Genomic DNA, 12,312 nt, shown 5'->3' with positions numbered 1-12,312 from the left:
GTCAGGGAATCAGTTGGTGAAGGGGCAACCGTTTTAATTTAATTTTATTTATTTGAACAGAGTAAGCCTCTCTTCAATCCTGACTCATCTTCTTTCTTCTCTTACTACCCATTTGCCCTTGAGCAGTTCACTTAAACTTTCTGACCCCATTTCCTCTTCGGTAATAATAATTCTTGTCTCATTGAGATAGTGTGAGGGCTTAAAGGGAATTACATTTTTCAAAAGCATCTTGCACAGATCTGGCACAGTCAGTGGCAGGTCTTCTTAGCATAAGGATATAAAAAGATCTTTCTGTGAGGTTGGTGTGGGGATTAAATTGGATGACATATCTTTACTTTCAAGCAAGCTCTGGACGAGCTCTTACTAAGGGTTCAGCTAAGGAGAGAGATTTCTTTCCTCCTCTCTAGACACTGGGGTAACTGGTTCTGGTCCCCCAGGGTCCTGGTTAGTAGAACTAAATACATAGACGCACAATGAATGTTTACACAACATCCGCTCATTCCATTCCACAAATATTTCTTTTAACATTGTACACATTACTGGCTCAGCCTTTGTAGAGGTCTAGAAAAACAAAATTAGGATGAATATCCCCATTTTGTTGCTGTTTTTTTGTTTTTGTTTTTGTTTTTTAAGACGGAGTTTCACTCTGTCACCCAGGCTGGAGTGCAGTGGTGCCATCTCGGCTCACTGCAAGCTCCACGTCTCGGGTTCCAGCAATTCTCCTGCCTCAGCCTCCCAAATAGCTGGGACCACAGGGGCACACCATCTCGGGTGGCTAATTTTTTTGTATTTTAGTAGAGACGATGTTTCACCATGTTTCCAAAGCTAATCACGAACTCCTGAGCTTAGGCGATCTGCCCGCCTCAGCCTCCCAAAGTGCTGGGATTGCAGGCATGAGCCACCGCTCCCGGCCTGCTGCTGATTTTTTAATAATCATTCTGTGGGAGGCACTATGCTAAGTATTTTGCATGCATCAAATTCTTGGAGTAATCTTTTCAAATTCGTGCTATAGTAACCCCCATTTTATAGATGGAGCAACTGAGGCTCAGAAGAGTTGACTGTGCTGCCCAAAGGCACAGAACTAGTGGGTGGCAGAGTTGAGGCTCAATCCCAGCCCTGATTCTCTCAAAGGTTCTGACTGTCACACTATGCGTGAGCTCCCAGAGAGAGAAAAACACTCAGTTGAAAATTTAGAGTTACTCATGCACAAAGGTATATAAACAACACAAAGTGGTTAGATGGGCAAATGTTGATGGAGAGGCTGGTAATCAGAGTTACGGGCAGTTCTGGGCCGGGAGATCTCCCTGAGAGCTGTACTATGAAAAGGGGCTTTCTAGAAGGTGACAGTTTAGGTGGGGAGCAAAGCTAGACCTTGAAAAATGATGTGGAACAGGTCACAAAGCAAAGGCACGTTGAGCAGAGGCCCAGATGGTTTGGCCAAATATGGGCTGAGCTTAGTGAAGGTCAGGTGACCAAGGCAAGGTGTGCGTTGGAGAACAAAAGGAGGAAGGTTGAGCTGGCACAGGCTGGCTGGCTGGTATTAGCTTCTTGAATGATAAGCTCCTCAGCCTGGCTGGAGTGACTTCTAACTTCGGAACATCACTGCTTAGGGGATTCCTGTGTATCACACATTGGGCCTGAGCAGCAGAGCTAGGAGTTGTTCCTGTTATTGGAAAGGGAGGAAGTTTCTGCAGAGTAAGTGGGCATGATCTGTCTTGCCGGAGGGCCTCAACCTTTACTCTCCTGGGTAAGAGGAGACAATGATATTTCCATGGTCTTCAGAGCATTCTACTGAGAAGCCCACAAGCTAAGGGTCATTACAGCAAACTCAGAGATGATACAACCTTTCTGCAGACCATGGTAATATATATGAAGAGGATTAAAACGATGTAACCCTTTGTTCCCTCAATTTTACTGCTAGGAATTAATCCAAGGGAAGTGGTCATGGAGAGATGAGAAAATGTGTGTATGGACAAAGATGGTCACTGTAGAATGTAGTATTAACTTACAAACACAAGAATCAGAAATGTCCCACCTAGTCAGTAATGGGGGCTTAGTTAAAAATTATGATCCAGGCCAGGCGCAGTGGCTCATGGCTGTAATCCCAGCACTTTTGGAGGCTGAGGCAGGCAGATCACCTGAGGTCAGGAATTCGAGCCAAGATGGTGAAACCCCGTCTCTACTAAAAATACAAAAATTAGCTTGGCATGATGGTATGTGCCTATAATCCCAGCTACTCAGGAGGCTGAGGCACAAGAATCTCTTGAACCTGGGAGGTGGAGGTTGCAGTGAGCAGAGATCGTGCCACTGCACTCCAGCCTGGGTGATAGAGTGAGATTCAGTCTCAAAAAAAAAAAAAAAAAGAAAAGAAAAGAAAAGAAATTTTGATCCACCCATGCAAGGGAATGCTACACTTCCATTCAAAGTCAAGGTGGCCACACCATAGCAGGGAAAAATCAGTTATAAAAACATTAAACATAGTATGATCCTAGCTCACAAGTACATTAATCCAATTCATTCACTTATTAACTATGTAATGAAGATGTGCTGTACGCCAAGCACCATTCTGGGTACTGGGAATATGGACAGGAACAAGCTCCGGGTGGGAAGTTGTTTAGGGGAAGATAGGTAATACATATATGGACTTAAGAACACACAAGATAATTTCTGAGCACGGCACACAATGCCATGAAGAAAGGCATGCAAGATGGACTAGTTTAGTGTGCGTGAAGATGGAGGGACTATCCAAGGAGGTGACATTTCGGCCATGACTTGCGCGCTGAAAAAAAAAAAAAAATCCAGTCATGATTTCCAGAGTCATGAAATCCAGAGCATTTCAGGCAAAGAGGCGAAGGCCTTGAGGGGAAATGCCATTGGTGTATTAGGAGGGAAAAAGAAAGAGAAATAATGTGTGAGTAGAGAGAGAAGAGGTAGGAGAGGCAAGCAGGGCCAGATCACACAGACTGAAAGTCAAGGTGAAGTGTTGATAAGGAGTGTGGATTTCCTTCCAAGTGCTGTAGAAAGCTATCGGGTTCTATGTAGGCAATCATCATAGTGTTGACCTCCAAACAACACAGGTTTGAACTGTACAGGTCCACTTACAGGTGACTTTTCTTCCACCTCTGCCACCCCTGAGAGAGCAGGACCAACCACTCCTTTTCCTCCTCCTCAGCCTACTCAAGTTGATGATGACAAGGGTGAAGACCTTTATGCTGAGCCACTTCTGCGTAGTGAACGTAAATATGCTTTCTCTCCTTATGATTTTCTCAGTAACATTTTCTTTACTCTAGCTTCCTTTACTGTAAGAATGCAGTATACAACACATACAACATACAAAATATGTTAATTGACTGTTTATGTTCTCGGCAAGGCTTGCAGTCAACAGTAGGCTATCTGTAGTTTTTTGGGGAGTCAAAAGTTGTATGCAGATTTTCAACTCTGAGGGGGGTCAACACCCCAACTTCCATATCGTTTAGGGTTCAACTCTCTTTAACTTTATGTATCCGGAAGGAAATACACCAACAGGTTAGTAGAGATTATTAACAAGTAGTGGGGTAATAAACCGTGTTTAAAAATCTGTGTGCTATTCTGTAACTCCTGAACTTTTGTAATTAGAAATAAACAGTAATTTCTATTTTTAAAGAACTCACCAGAGAGCAACATCGACAGATGACAACCATCACCCGGAGCTCCAGTTTGAAGAGGCTTTTCCCTGAGCAATCTCTTTTGATTTTCACGATAACCCTGTGAGTGAAGCCAGACCATTGTCATTAAGACCTCCATTTTGGAGGTGAGGCAATTGAGGCTGGGAGCTGCAAAGAGGCTGAGGCAGGAAATGACAAAACTGGGACAGGAATCAAGGTTCCACAGCGCTGGTCCAAGCTTCCTGATTTTGTGGCCCAGCCAGGCTAATGGCTGAGTCTGCATCAAATTCACCCAGAGACCCCAGGGCCCTAACAGGAAGTCTACAAGGTTACTCTCCTGCTTGGGGGAGGGCAGGGATGGACCTAGAGCCCCCAGCTGCCGATGACTGGAACAAAAAGAGGGTCTTTCCCACATAGTAGATGCTCAACAAACATTTGTTGAATTAATGCAATAGCTTGCTTTTGGGGGAAATGCCACCTTGGGGAGGATGGTTTTGCTGACTTTACAATTTAGTAGCTGTGCATCCTCCTCTGTCACTCCCCTCCACAAAGCTGGAGTGTAGGCACTGGAGCCGGAATGTCTGGGCTTGAATCTGCCTCTACCACTGACCACCAGCTGTGACCTACCCTTTCCACCTCAGTTTTCTGATCTGTAAAGTGGGAGTAATAATGATGGTCTCCTTGGGTTACTGTTTGGATTAAATGAATGAATGAATGCTTTGAAGAGGTGTTGGCATACAGTGTGTGCTCCATAAGCGTCAGAGGTTACTAGCGTCAGCATGAAAGGGCTGTTGAAAGGGTGAGGTGAGGCTCCTGGCAGCACAGGCAGAGCTGAGCATGGTCTCGATGGGTGATGGCTACTGCGGCTGTCCTTCTACCCCCATGACTCCCCTTGCTGGTACCTCAGTGGTTATTCACAGGAAACATACAGAAATGCACTGCACATCATTTTTTAGAGAAGGGACACCCCTATCCACCAGAAGGGTCCTTTGCCAAGTCAAATAATAGACCTGCACTCTCTCATCTCAGGAGGTTTCTGTCTGTTCAAGGTCACCTGAAGAATTTCCTGGCACTTTCCAGTGTCTCTGACTCTAATTCATTTAAAGAGCCACCTTTTAAATTTCAGGCTTGACATTTGCTTAATAACATGTGCGGAGCCTGCTCTGGTGGGCGGCCCCAGGGTCACCAGCCCATCCCTCTGTCCTCCACTCCTGCTTTCAAACTTCAATGGTTTAAGGTCCACTGATAATTTTGCTATCACTGCATACCATGTGGTCTAGTCTTTCCCTCATTATTTTTCCTCAACTTGTCTCCCATTTAAAACTTAAAATACATTTCTTCAAAAGGAAAACTTACTACCATAGATGGAAAGCCAATCCCACCTGCTACAAATAGAAGCTATCCATAAAAAGATATACCACGAAAATAAAACGATATTATGAAACTCTAGAATATTTAATTCTAGAGGAATAGGGTTGCCTGTGGAAGACTCTGGGCTTGAGGCCTGTTTGATTCCCATTTGAAAGGGAGATTTGGAGAGGTGTTAAAGTTTGAGGGAGGCGTTAAAGACCTATTAGTACCAAAGTGAGATTTTCTTCTTGGTGTAATGACAAGGATTGAAAGAGAATTTTCACAGGAGAAAAACTTTCAATACAAGACTGGGTTGGGGGCAGGCAGACAAAAACACTGTCGATAGCAGCTGCACATAAACGTGTTCTCATTTGCTCAGCAACAGAGTTGAAACCTATCAAGAGGATGGCCCCGTGGCATGGGTTGTGTAGCTGAATCTTCCTAAGGAGTAAAGACGTAGGATCCATCACATACCCACAAATAAATTCACGTTTCCTGGGGGTGGATTTTCTGCTTGTTGAACTGAGCAGATGGCTGTGCTTGAGACGAAAAAGGAAGTTGCTAAACCCCTCTCTCTGCCCAGTGCAGAATTTGGAAAGAAACAACCAAATAACCTGCTCACTTCAGGTTCTGTCCCCTGTTTCAGTAGCCCTTGCGGATTCCTCCTGCAGTGTTTTCCTTATCAGAGTCCCCGGAGGCGCTGCCAATGCATCATTCCTAAACTACTATGTTTTCGTATCTCCTCCCTTCTCCTAAATCAGAGGGGACCTCCCTCATCTGGGTGCTGCATGCAGGTTTCTTAGCCTGATGCTCAAGACCTCATGCAGTGTGATTTCAACCTACAATCCTATGGCAGCCCTGGCTGCTGGGATTTCCTTCCTTGAATCTTCTGCTTCTGACAAACTGGTTACCTGGCACACAGCAGGCATGAAGAAATGTTTTTGCATGAAAGAATACGCCTTCTGCTGTGCTGCAGTTTGCCTCCGTTCATCTCAACATATATTCCTTGAGTGACCGGGACAACTGGTGCTTGAAGACTTCCTATATGCCAGACACTGGTAGGGTGGGCACTGCTCCAATTTGCCCTGGACTTTCCTGATTTTAGCCCTGGAAGTCATGTCTCAGGAATCCCCCCCACCCCCACCCCAGGCAAATTGGGACAGTTGGTCTTCCTAATAAATTGGGCCCTATGCATTCTATTCTCATGGGACTTCCAACATAGTGAGAGTAGATGACATTAAACAAATTATCCCACAAAGAAATGCATAATTATAAACCATGGCAGGTGCAGAGGAGAAGTCAACCCTGAGCTGGGCACTGTGGATATGAAGAGAAAAAGACACAGTCAGGCCTTGGCAAAGCACCCTGCTTGTAACTAGGAGAGAGAGGGACACACAGCTTATTTAATGTAAAGTGGTGAGCACAGTGAATCAGAAACCTACACTCTCTTATCCCTGTTCACATTATACTGTTTCTATTTTAATTGGGGTTTCAAACATTGGAAACCCACTCTGGTGAATTAAACAGAGGTGTATTAAAAGGGCTTTGGAAGGAAAAGCTGAAAAATAGGCCTTGGAAGAGAGAGAAACAATTGCTTCTTTGGGAGTTGAGATAGTCAAAAAATCATGCCGGAACAAAAGAACATGCTTTGTTCCACTTCCATTAGAAAAATTGACTCTAGCCATTCAATGCCCTTGGGTTTCTCTGGCCGATATCCTGATTCCAGGAAGAAAGTATATGGTGGCCAAGCTTGGGTCTCATGCCAGCCCCTTGGCCAGTCTAGCAGGGCACCATGATTAGAAATTCCACCAAAACCGTGTGCAGCTGGGCATGGGGACAGGCAGTTGCTATGGGCAATGGGGGGGCGGGAGCTGGGAAGGTGAAGGCCACAGCTGCCTGCTCTCTCCTCTTCAAAAAGGGGCCCAGACATTGCCTTCTCCAGCATCTTTTTCACCATGGCCACTGCCCTTGGAGTGCCTCTCTGCTTGCTTTTGGTCCAGAATATTCTGTTACCATGGATAGCATCAGGCTGACAGCTGTTGTGTCTTATCCAGCCACCCCGACTATTATCACCTTGAAGCATGTGCTGTGTCCTTGGGCACAGCTAGTACAATGCCTGGCACAGCAAAGGGACTCCATGAATATTGCTGAGTACTTTCTGGAGAGTTTCACAGAGCAAGTGGCCGTGATGATCCTGCCATCCTTCCCTGGCCCATTGCCCTCCAGCCAAACCAGCCTTCTTCCTGGATCTCAAACACTTTGAGCAACTTTGCAGCCCGCCTGGCTATTCCTTCATCCCATGTTGTCTGCTTTGCCAGTCTGGTGACTCAGGGGATCTCAACTGGAGGTGGTTTTGCCCTCCAGGGGAACACCTGGCAATGTCTGGGGGCATTTTTTGGTTGTCACCCTGGAAAATGGGATGCTACTGGCATCTCGTGGGTAAAGGCCAGGGATGCTGCTAAACATCTTATAATGCATAGGGCAATCCCCCAACAAAGAATTATGGGATCCACAATGTCCACAGTGCCAAGGTCGGGAAAGCCTACAGCAAGGCTCAATCCCCTCAGCCCAGAGACCCTCCCGTTCAGGAAGGCTTCCCTGAGCATCGCCCGTTTCTTTCTCTTTTTTTTTTTTTCTTTGAGACAGAGCCTCGCTCTGTCACCCAGGCTGGAGGGCAGTGGCGCAATCTCGGCTCACTGCAAGCTCCGCCTCCTGGGTTCACACCATTCTCCTGCCTCAGCCTCCCGAGTAGCTGGGACTACAGGCGCCCGCCACCACGTCTGGCTAATTTTTTTTTGTACTTTTAGTACAGACGGGGTTTCACCGTGTTAGCCAGGATGGTCTCAATCTCCTGACCTCGTGATCCACCCACCTTGGCCTCCCAAAGTGCTGGGATTACAGGCTTGAGCCACCGCACCTGGCCTCATGCCCCCCACTGTATTTCCTTCATGACACCTTGTCACAGCCTAAAATGATCCTGCCTGCTTGTTCAGTTGCTGACTTGGTGCCTGTCTTGTGGACTAGATCGGTCCTATGAGAGCGACCCCCATGGGCCTTGCTCGTGGGGCGCTCCCCTACATGGAGAGTGGCACATGGCATATGGCAGGCTGCTCAGTAAAACGTGTTGCAGGAATGTTGAATAAAGAAATATGACCTCAACTTTTCTTTTACTTTACTTTTTTATTTTTTGAGACAAGGTCTCACTATCCACCAGGCTGGAGTACAGTGGTGCAATCATAGCTCACTGCAGCCTCAACCTCCCGGGCTCAAGCGATCTTCCTGTCTCAGCCTCCTGAGTAGTTGGGACTACAGGTGTGCACTACCATGCCTGGCTAATTTAAAAATATATATATATTTGTAGAGACAGGGTCTCTGAGTCTTTCTATGTTGCCCAGGCTGGTCTTGAACTCCTGGGCTCAAGCAATCCTCCTATCTCAGCCTCCCAATGTGCTGGAGTTACAGGCATGAGCCACTGTGCCCAGCCTCAACTTTTCAAAGATCAGCAGTCAGAGAGCTTGGCTGTGAAGTCCAGCTTCTTTCAGGCTGGCTATCTTTGTGTGTCTGTGTTCATTTCCGCAGCCAGTTCACATTCAGTCTCTGTTGTTGGCTGGCTGTGCGGGCCTTTGGCAAATTTCTGAAGCCTCCCAGGCCTCAGTCTCTGCATCTCTAAAGTGGGGCTATTATGATCAGCCCCTTCATCACAGAGATGTAGTGGGAAGTAAATAAATGAATCTACAGCACTTAAGAAAATGCCTGACTCAGAAAGGCCTCTGTAAACGTCATCTATCAGCAGCAGCATCATGTTTTGGCTGGGGCAGGCAGGGGGGCGACAGAACGAGCTCTGGGGCCCTACCAGAAGATTAGGGGATGAACGCAGCTTGCAAGGCCAAAGCTGTCCCCATTTGGTTTTGCCAGCTCTTGCTCCATCCATGAAATAAACCGGATGAAGCCTTTATCCAGCCCTTGTTTTGAGAAGGAGGCAAGCAGAGAGCGTGGATTTAATGTGGCAGATGGTGCTGTCCTTGAATTATGAAACCAAAGGAGGAAATTAAAGTGCTCCATTGCAACAGATATGGGCCAGCCGGGGCAGAAGGCAGGAGGTGGGGCAGAAAGGAGGGCAGGAAGGAGGTGCTGTATCAACTGGGCAATGGCTATTTTCAAGGGTAGCTGGAGTCCTAAGATAATAGAATTCCGTAGCCCCATATAATTTTAGAATCTTCATCTTACATAGGCAAATGAGGCTCAGAGAGGGAAAGTGACTGTGAAGGTCGCACAGCCAGTTAGTGGCAGAGCAACTCACACGTCCTGATTCCTTGAACAGTATTATTTTCTGCTGCCCCAAGCCAAGGCCAGTGGCAGACCCTGTCTCAGGGCTTCCTGATTTTGGGCAGCTCTGCTTTTCAGAGGACTTCTCTGGACAGGCACCCAGTGTCCAGAGAGAACCCAGGGTCAGGCAGCACAATCCCAGGGGCTTCTCTGCAGCTGCTCTCCTCCCAGCACACAGAGAGACACCAGCCACCGTCCCGGAGCCATTCGGCCTGGGTCTGAAGCCCAGCAACCCTAGGTAAGTTTTTTACTGTCCTGGAACGTCAGTTTCCTTATCCGTAAAACTGGAAAAATAATAGGCTCTTCCTTATGGAGTTGCTGTGAGAATTTGATGAGCCATCATCACATACAGTTTTCGGTCCTCGGCTTGGCACATAGTAAATGTTCAATAAAAATGTTAGTTCTCTTTGCAGCCCAGAATCGACTTCAGAGTCTAACGGCCCCCTAGGCTGTAAGCCCCTCAAGGCAGCTGTGTATGGCACAGCTTTTGTTCTCTGTGCCTTGTACAGCACCTGCCACCTGCTAGGGGCTCGGGAAATGGCGGTGGCCAATGCCAGGTCCCCTCGAGGACACCCATTTCTCAGTGGGCACCGTGGAGCACCGGGAAATGCTGCCAGCGATGCATGTGACTCTGTCACTCGTTTAGACTTTAATCCTAAACGGATAAAGCAACCTTTCCGTCCAATGGTGAACCAGCCTCGTGATGAGGACTGTGTTTGTTTTTCCAGCCTTTCTCTGTAGCAAGGCGCCTTTCCCCAACGACACCGTAGGCTATTTGCATTTAAATTGGTTTTCTCTCATTATAGAAATCTCTTAGGTCAGCTGGAGTTTCCATTTTCCTCCCAGTCAGTTTGGAGCCTCCATTTCTCGCTTGAGGGTCCCTCGTGCTTTCCTCCCTCTCCCTGGCAGTGAGATGTGATCACGTATTCTCACTGTGGAGACCAGATATCCTGAGAAAGGCATCTGCATCCCATACGAGCTTGGAGTGTGTCTCACAGGAGAAGGGGGAAGGGAGGGAGGCGGGGAACGGAATATCCTGGCCCCTGCAGTTGCGGGAGGAGACCCCGTGGGCCTTCAGCTTCAGGATTTAGAACTCTTTTTCTCATTTATTCCAGAAACATCTACGAAGCATATTGCTGGGTGCTTGGAATGCAGAGATAAATAAAACACACTTGCTGCCTTCCAGGAGCTCCCTGTCTAGTGGAAGAGAGAGAAAAGCAAAATTTAAAAAATATATATGTTCAAATAGTTGCTTTAGTATGGGTCAGAATATATTCCAGCCAGACTAGAGGCTTTCAGATAATGTTTATCATAGAGTCTCTCTCTCTTTCTCTCTCCCCTCTCTTTCTCTCTCCCCTCTCTTTCTCTCTCCCCCCTCCCCTCTCTCTCTCCTCTCTCTCTGTCTCCCCTCTCTCTCTCTCCCCTCTCTCCACACACGCACACATCACTGTACATACGTGCACACACACGCACACACACGTGTGCATACATACTAGCTAACATGGTTATAGCACTGCCTAAGTAAACAGGTAGTCTTGTAAGATATATAGATATAGATATAAATATGCACACACACATACATACACACACATATATTCACACATTCACATATGTATGATATAAATTATATGCTTATATATTAATGTAATATACATTATTCACTTAATCTTCATGAGAAACTATGAAGAAAGTACTGTCATTATCATTGTTTTACAGATGAGGAACTTGAGACACAGAGAGATTAAGTCACTTACTAAGGTCATTGCTAATATTAGGTTGGTGCAAAAGTAATGGCGGTTTTTGCCATTACTTTTTAAAAATGGCTAAAACCGCCATTACTTTTGCACCACCCTATAACTATAGAGCCAGACTGGAACCCAGGCAGTCTGGCTTCAGAGCCAGTGTTCTTCATCCTATGCTAGAACCACACAATAAAGAGCGATGTGCTCTTGCATTTTCTCATCTAGCTCATCTTTCAAAAGGTGCTGGCCAAGATCCATGACCCCAATTTTCTGACCCGTTTATGGGCTGTGAGCCATGGTTTGTGGAGACTAAAGTGAACCCTGGAAGGAGTGCTCAAGTTCTCCCAGAGAATCAGGAAGAGTGTCACAGGGAGGAGATGCTTGTGTTGGGGCTTCAAGGATGACTTGGAATTTGGCAGATGAAGAAGAAGAAGGGCAGAATAATTCATGAAGAACAAGCATATGCCAATCCCCAAAGTATGAGCAAGCATGGAGGCCTAGGGTCTAGGGATCCCCCATTGTAGAGCAGTGCTCAGGTGTGGTGGAGGCTGAGCAGGTGGTGAGACATGAGACTGGCAAAGACCAGATCACAACAGGCCTTGAATGTCACACACAAAAGCATGGGCTTTTCCTGAGGGCAGTGGGCATGAATGAATTTGAGCAGGAGAGGGACATGGCCTGTTAGGAAGATCACTGTAGCTCTAGGGTGGATGGCCGCCTGGACAGGGAGAAACTCAAGGCTAGGAGACAGTGTAATCAATAAACCTGGCCAATGGTTGCAAAGGCTGTCATTCACTGGGCATAATCAACAGGGTTTGGGGCTTTTGCCCAGCACACCAGTGTGTGACATGGAGCTTCATCTACCTAGAGGGATGTCTTTGTCTCATTCACCCACAGACGCCTTACAGGATGGTGGTGGTCCTGACTTGTGCTAGTCAATGGGAGTTGGGACAGGGCTGAACTGAGCAGTGGTATTTGAGGAAGCGATGGGAGATTAGTCGCATGAGATAGAATGAGGCAAAGTAATCTGATGGCCAACCAGCGTCAGGGCTGAGGGAGAGCAGAGAGGTGGGAATGGTGCTCAGATTTCTGTCTTGCTCAACGAAATAAACCTTTAATCCTTTACTTTTACACAAGGGGTTGGCAAACTTTTTCTATAAAGAGCCAGATAGAAAATACTTTAGGCTTTTCAAGCTCTGTGGTCTCTGTCATAGCGACTCCACACTGCCATTTTATTGCTAAAGCAGCCA

This window comes from Gorilla gorilla, chromosome 4, assembly GCF_029281585.2.
Source record: "Gorilla gorilla gorilla isolate KB3781 chromosome 4, NHGRI_mGorGor1-v2.1_pri, whole genome shotgun sequence".
In the NCBI taxonomy this organism is placed as follows: domain Eukaryota; kingdom Metazoa; phylum Chordata; class Mammalia; order Primates; family Hominidae; genus Gorilla; species Gorilla gorilla.
The sequence above is the reverse complement of the archived record's forward strand: the minus strand, read 5'-3'. Positions refer to the sequence as shown.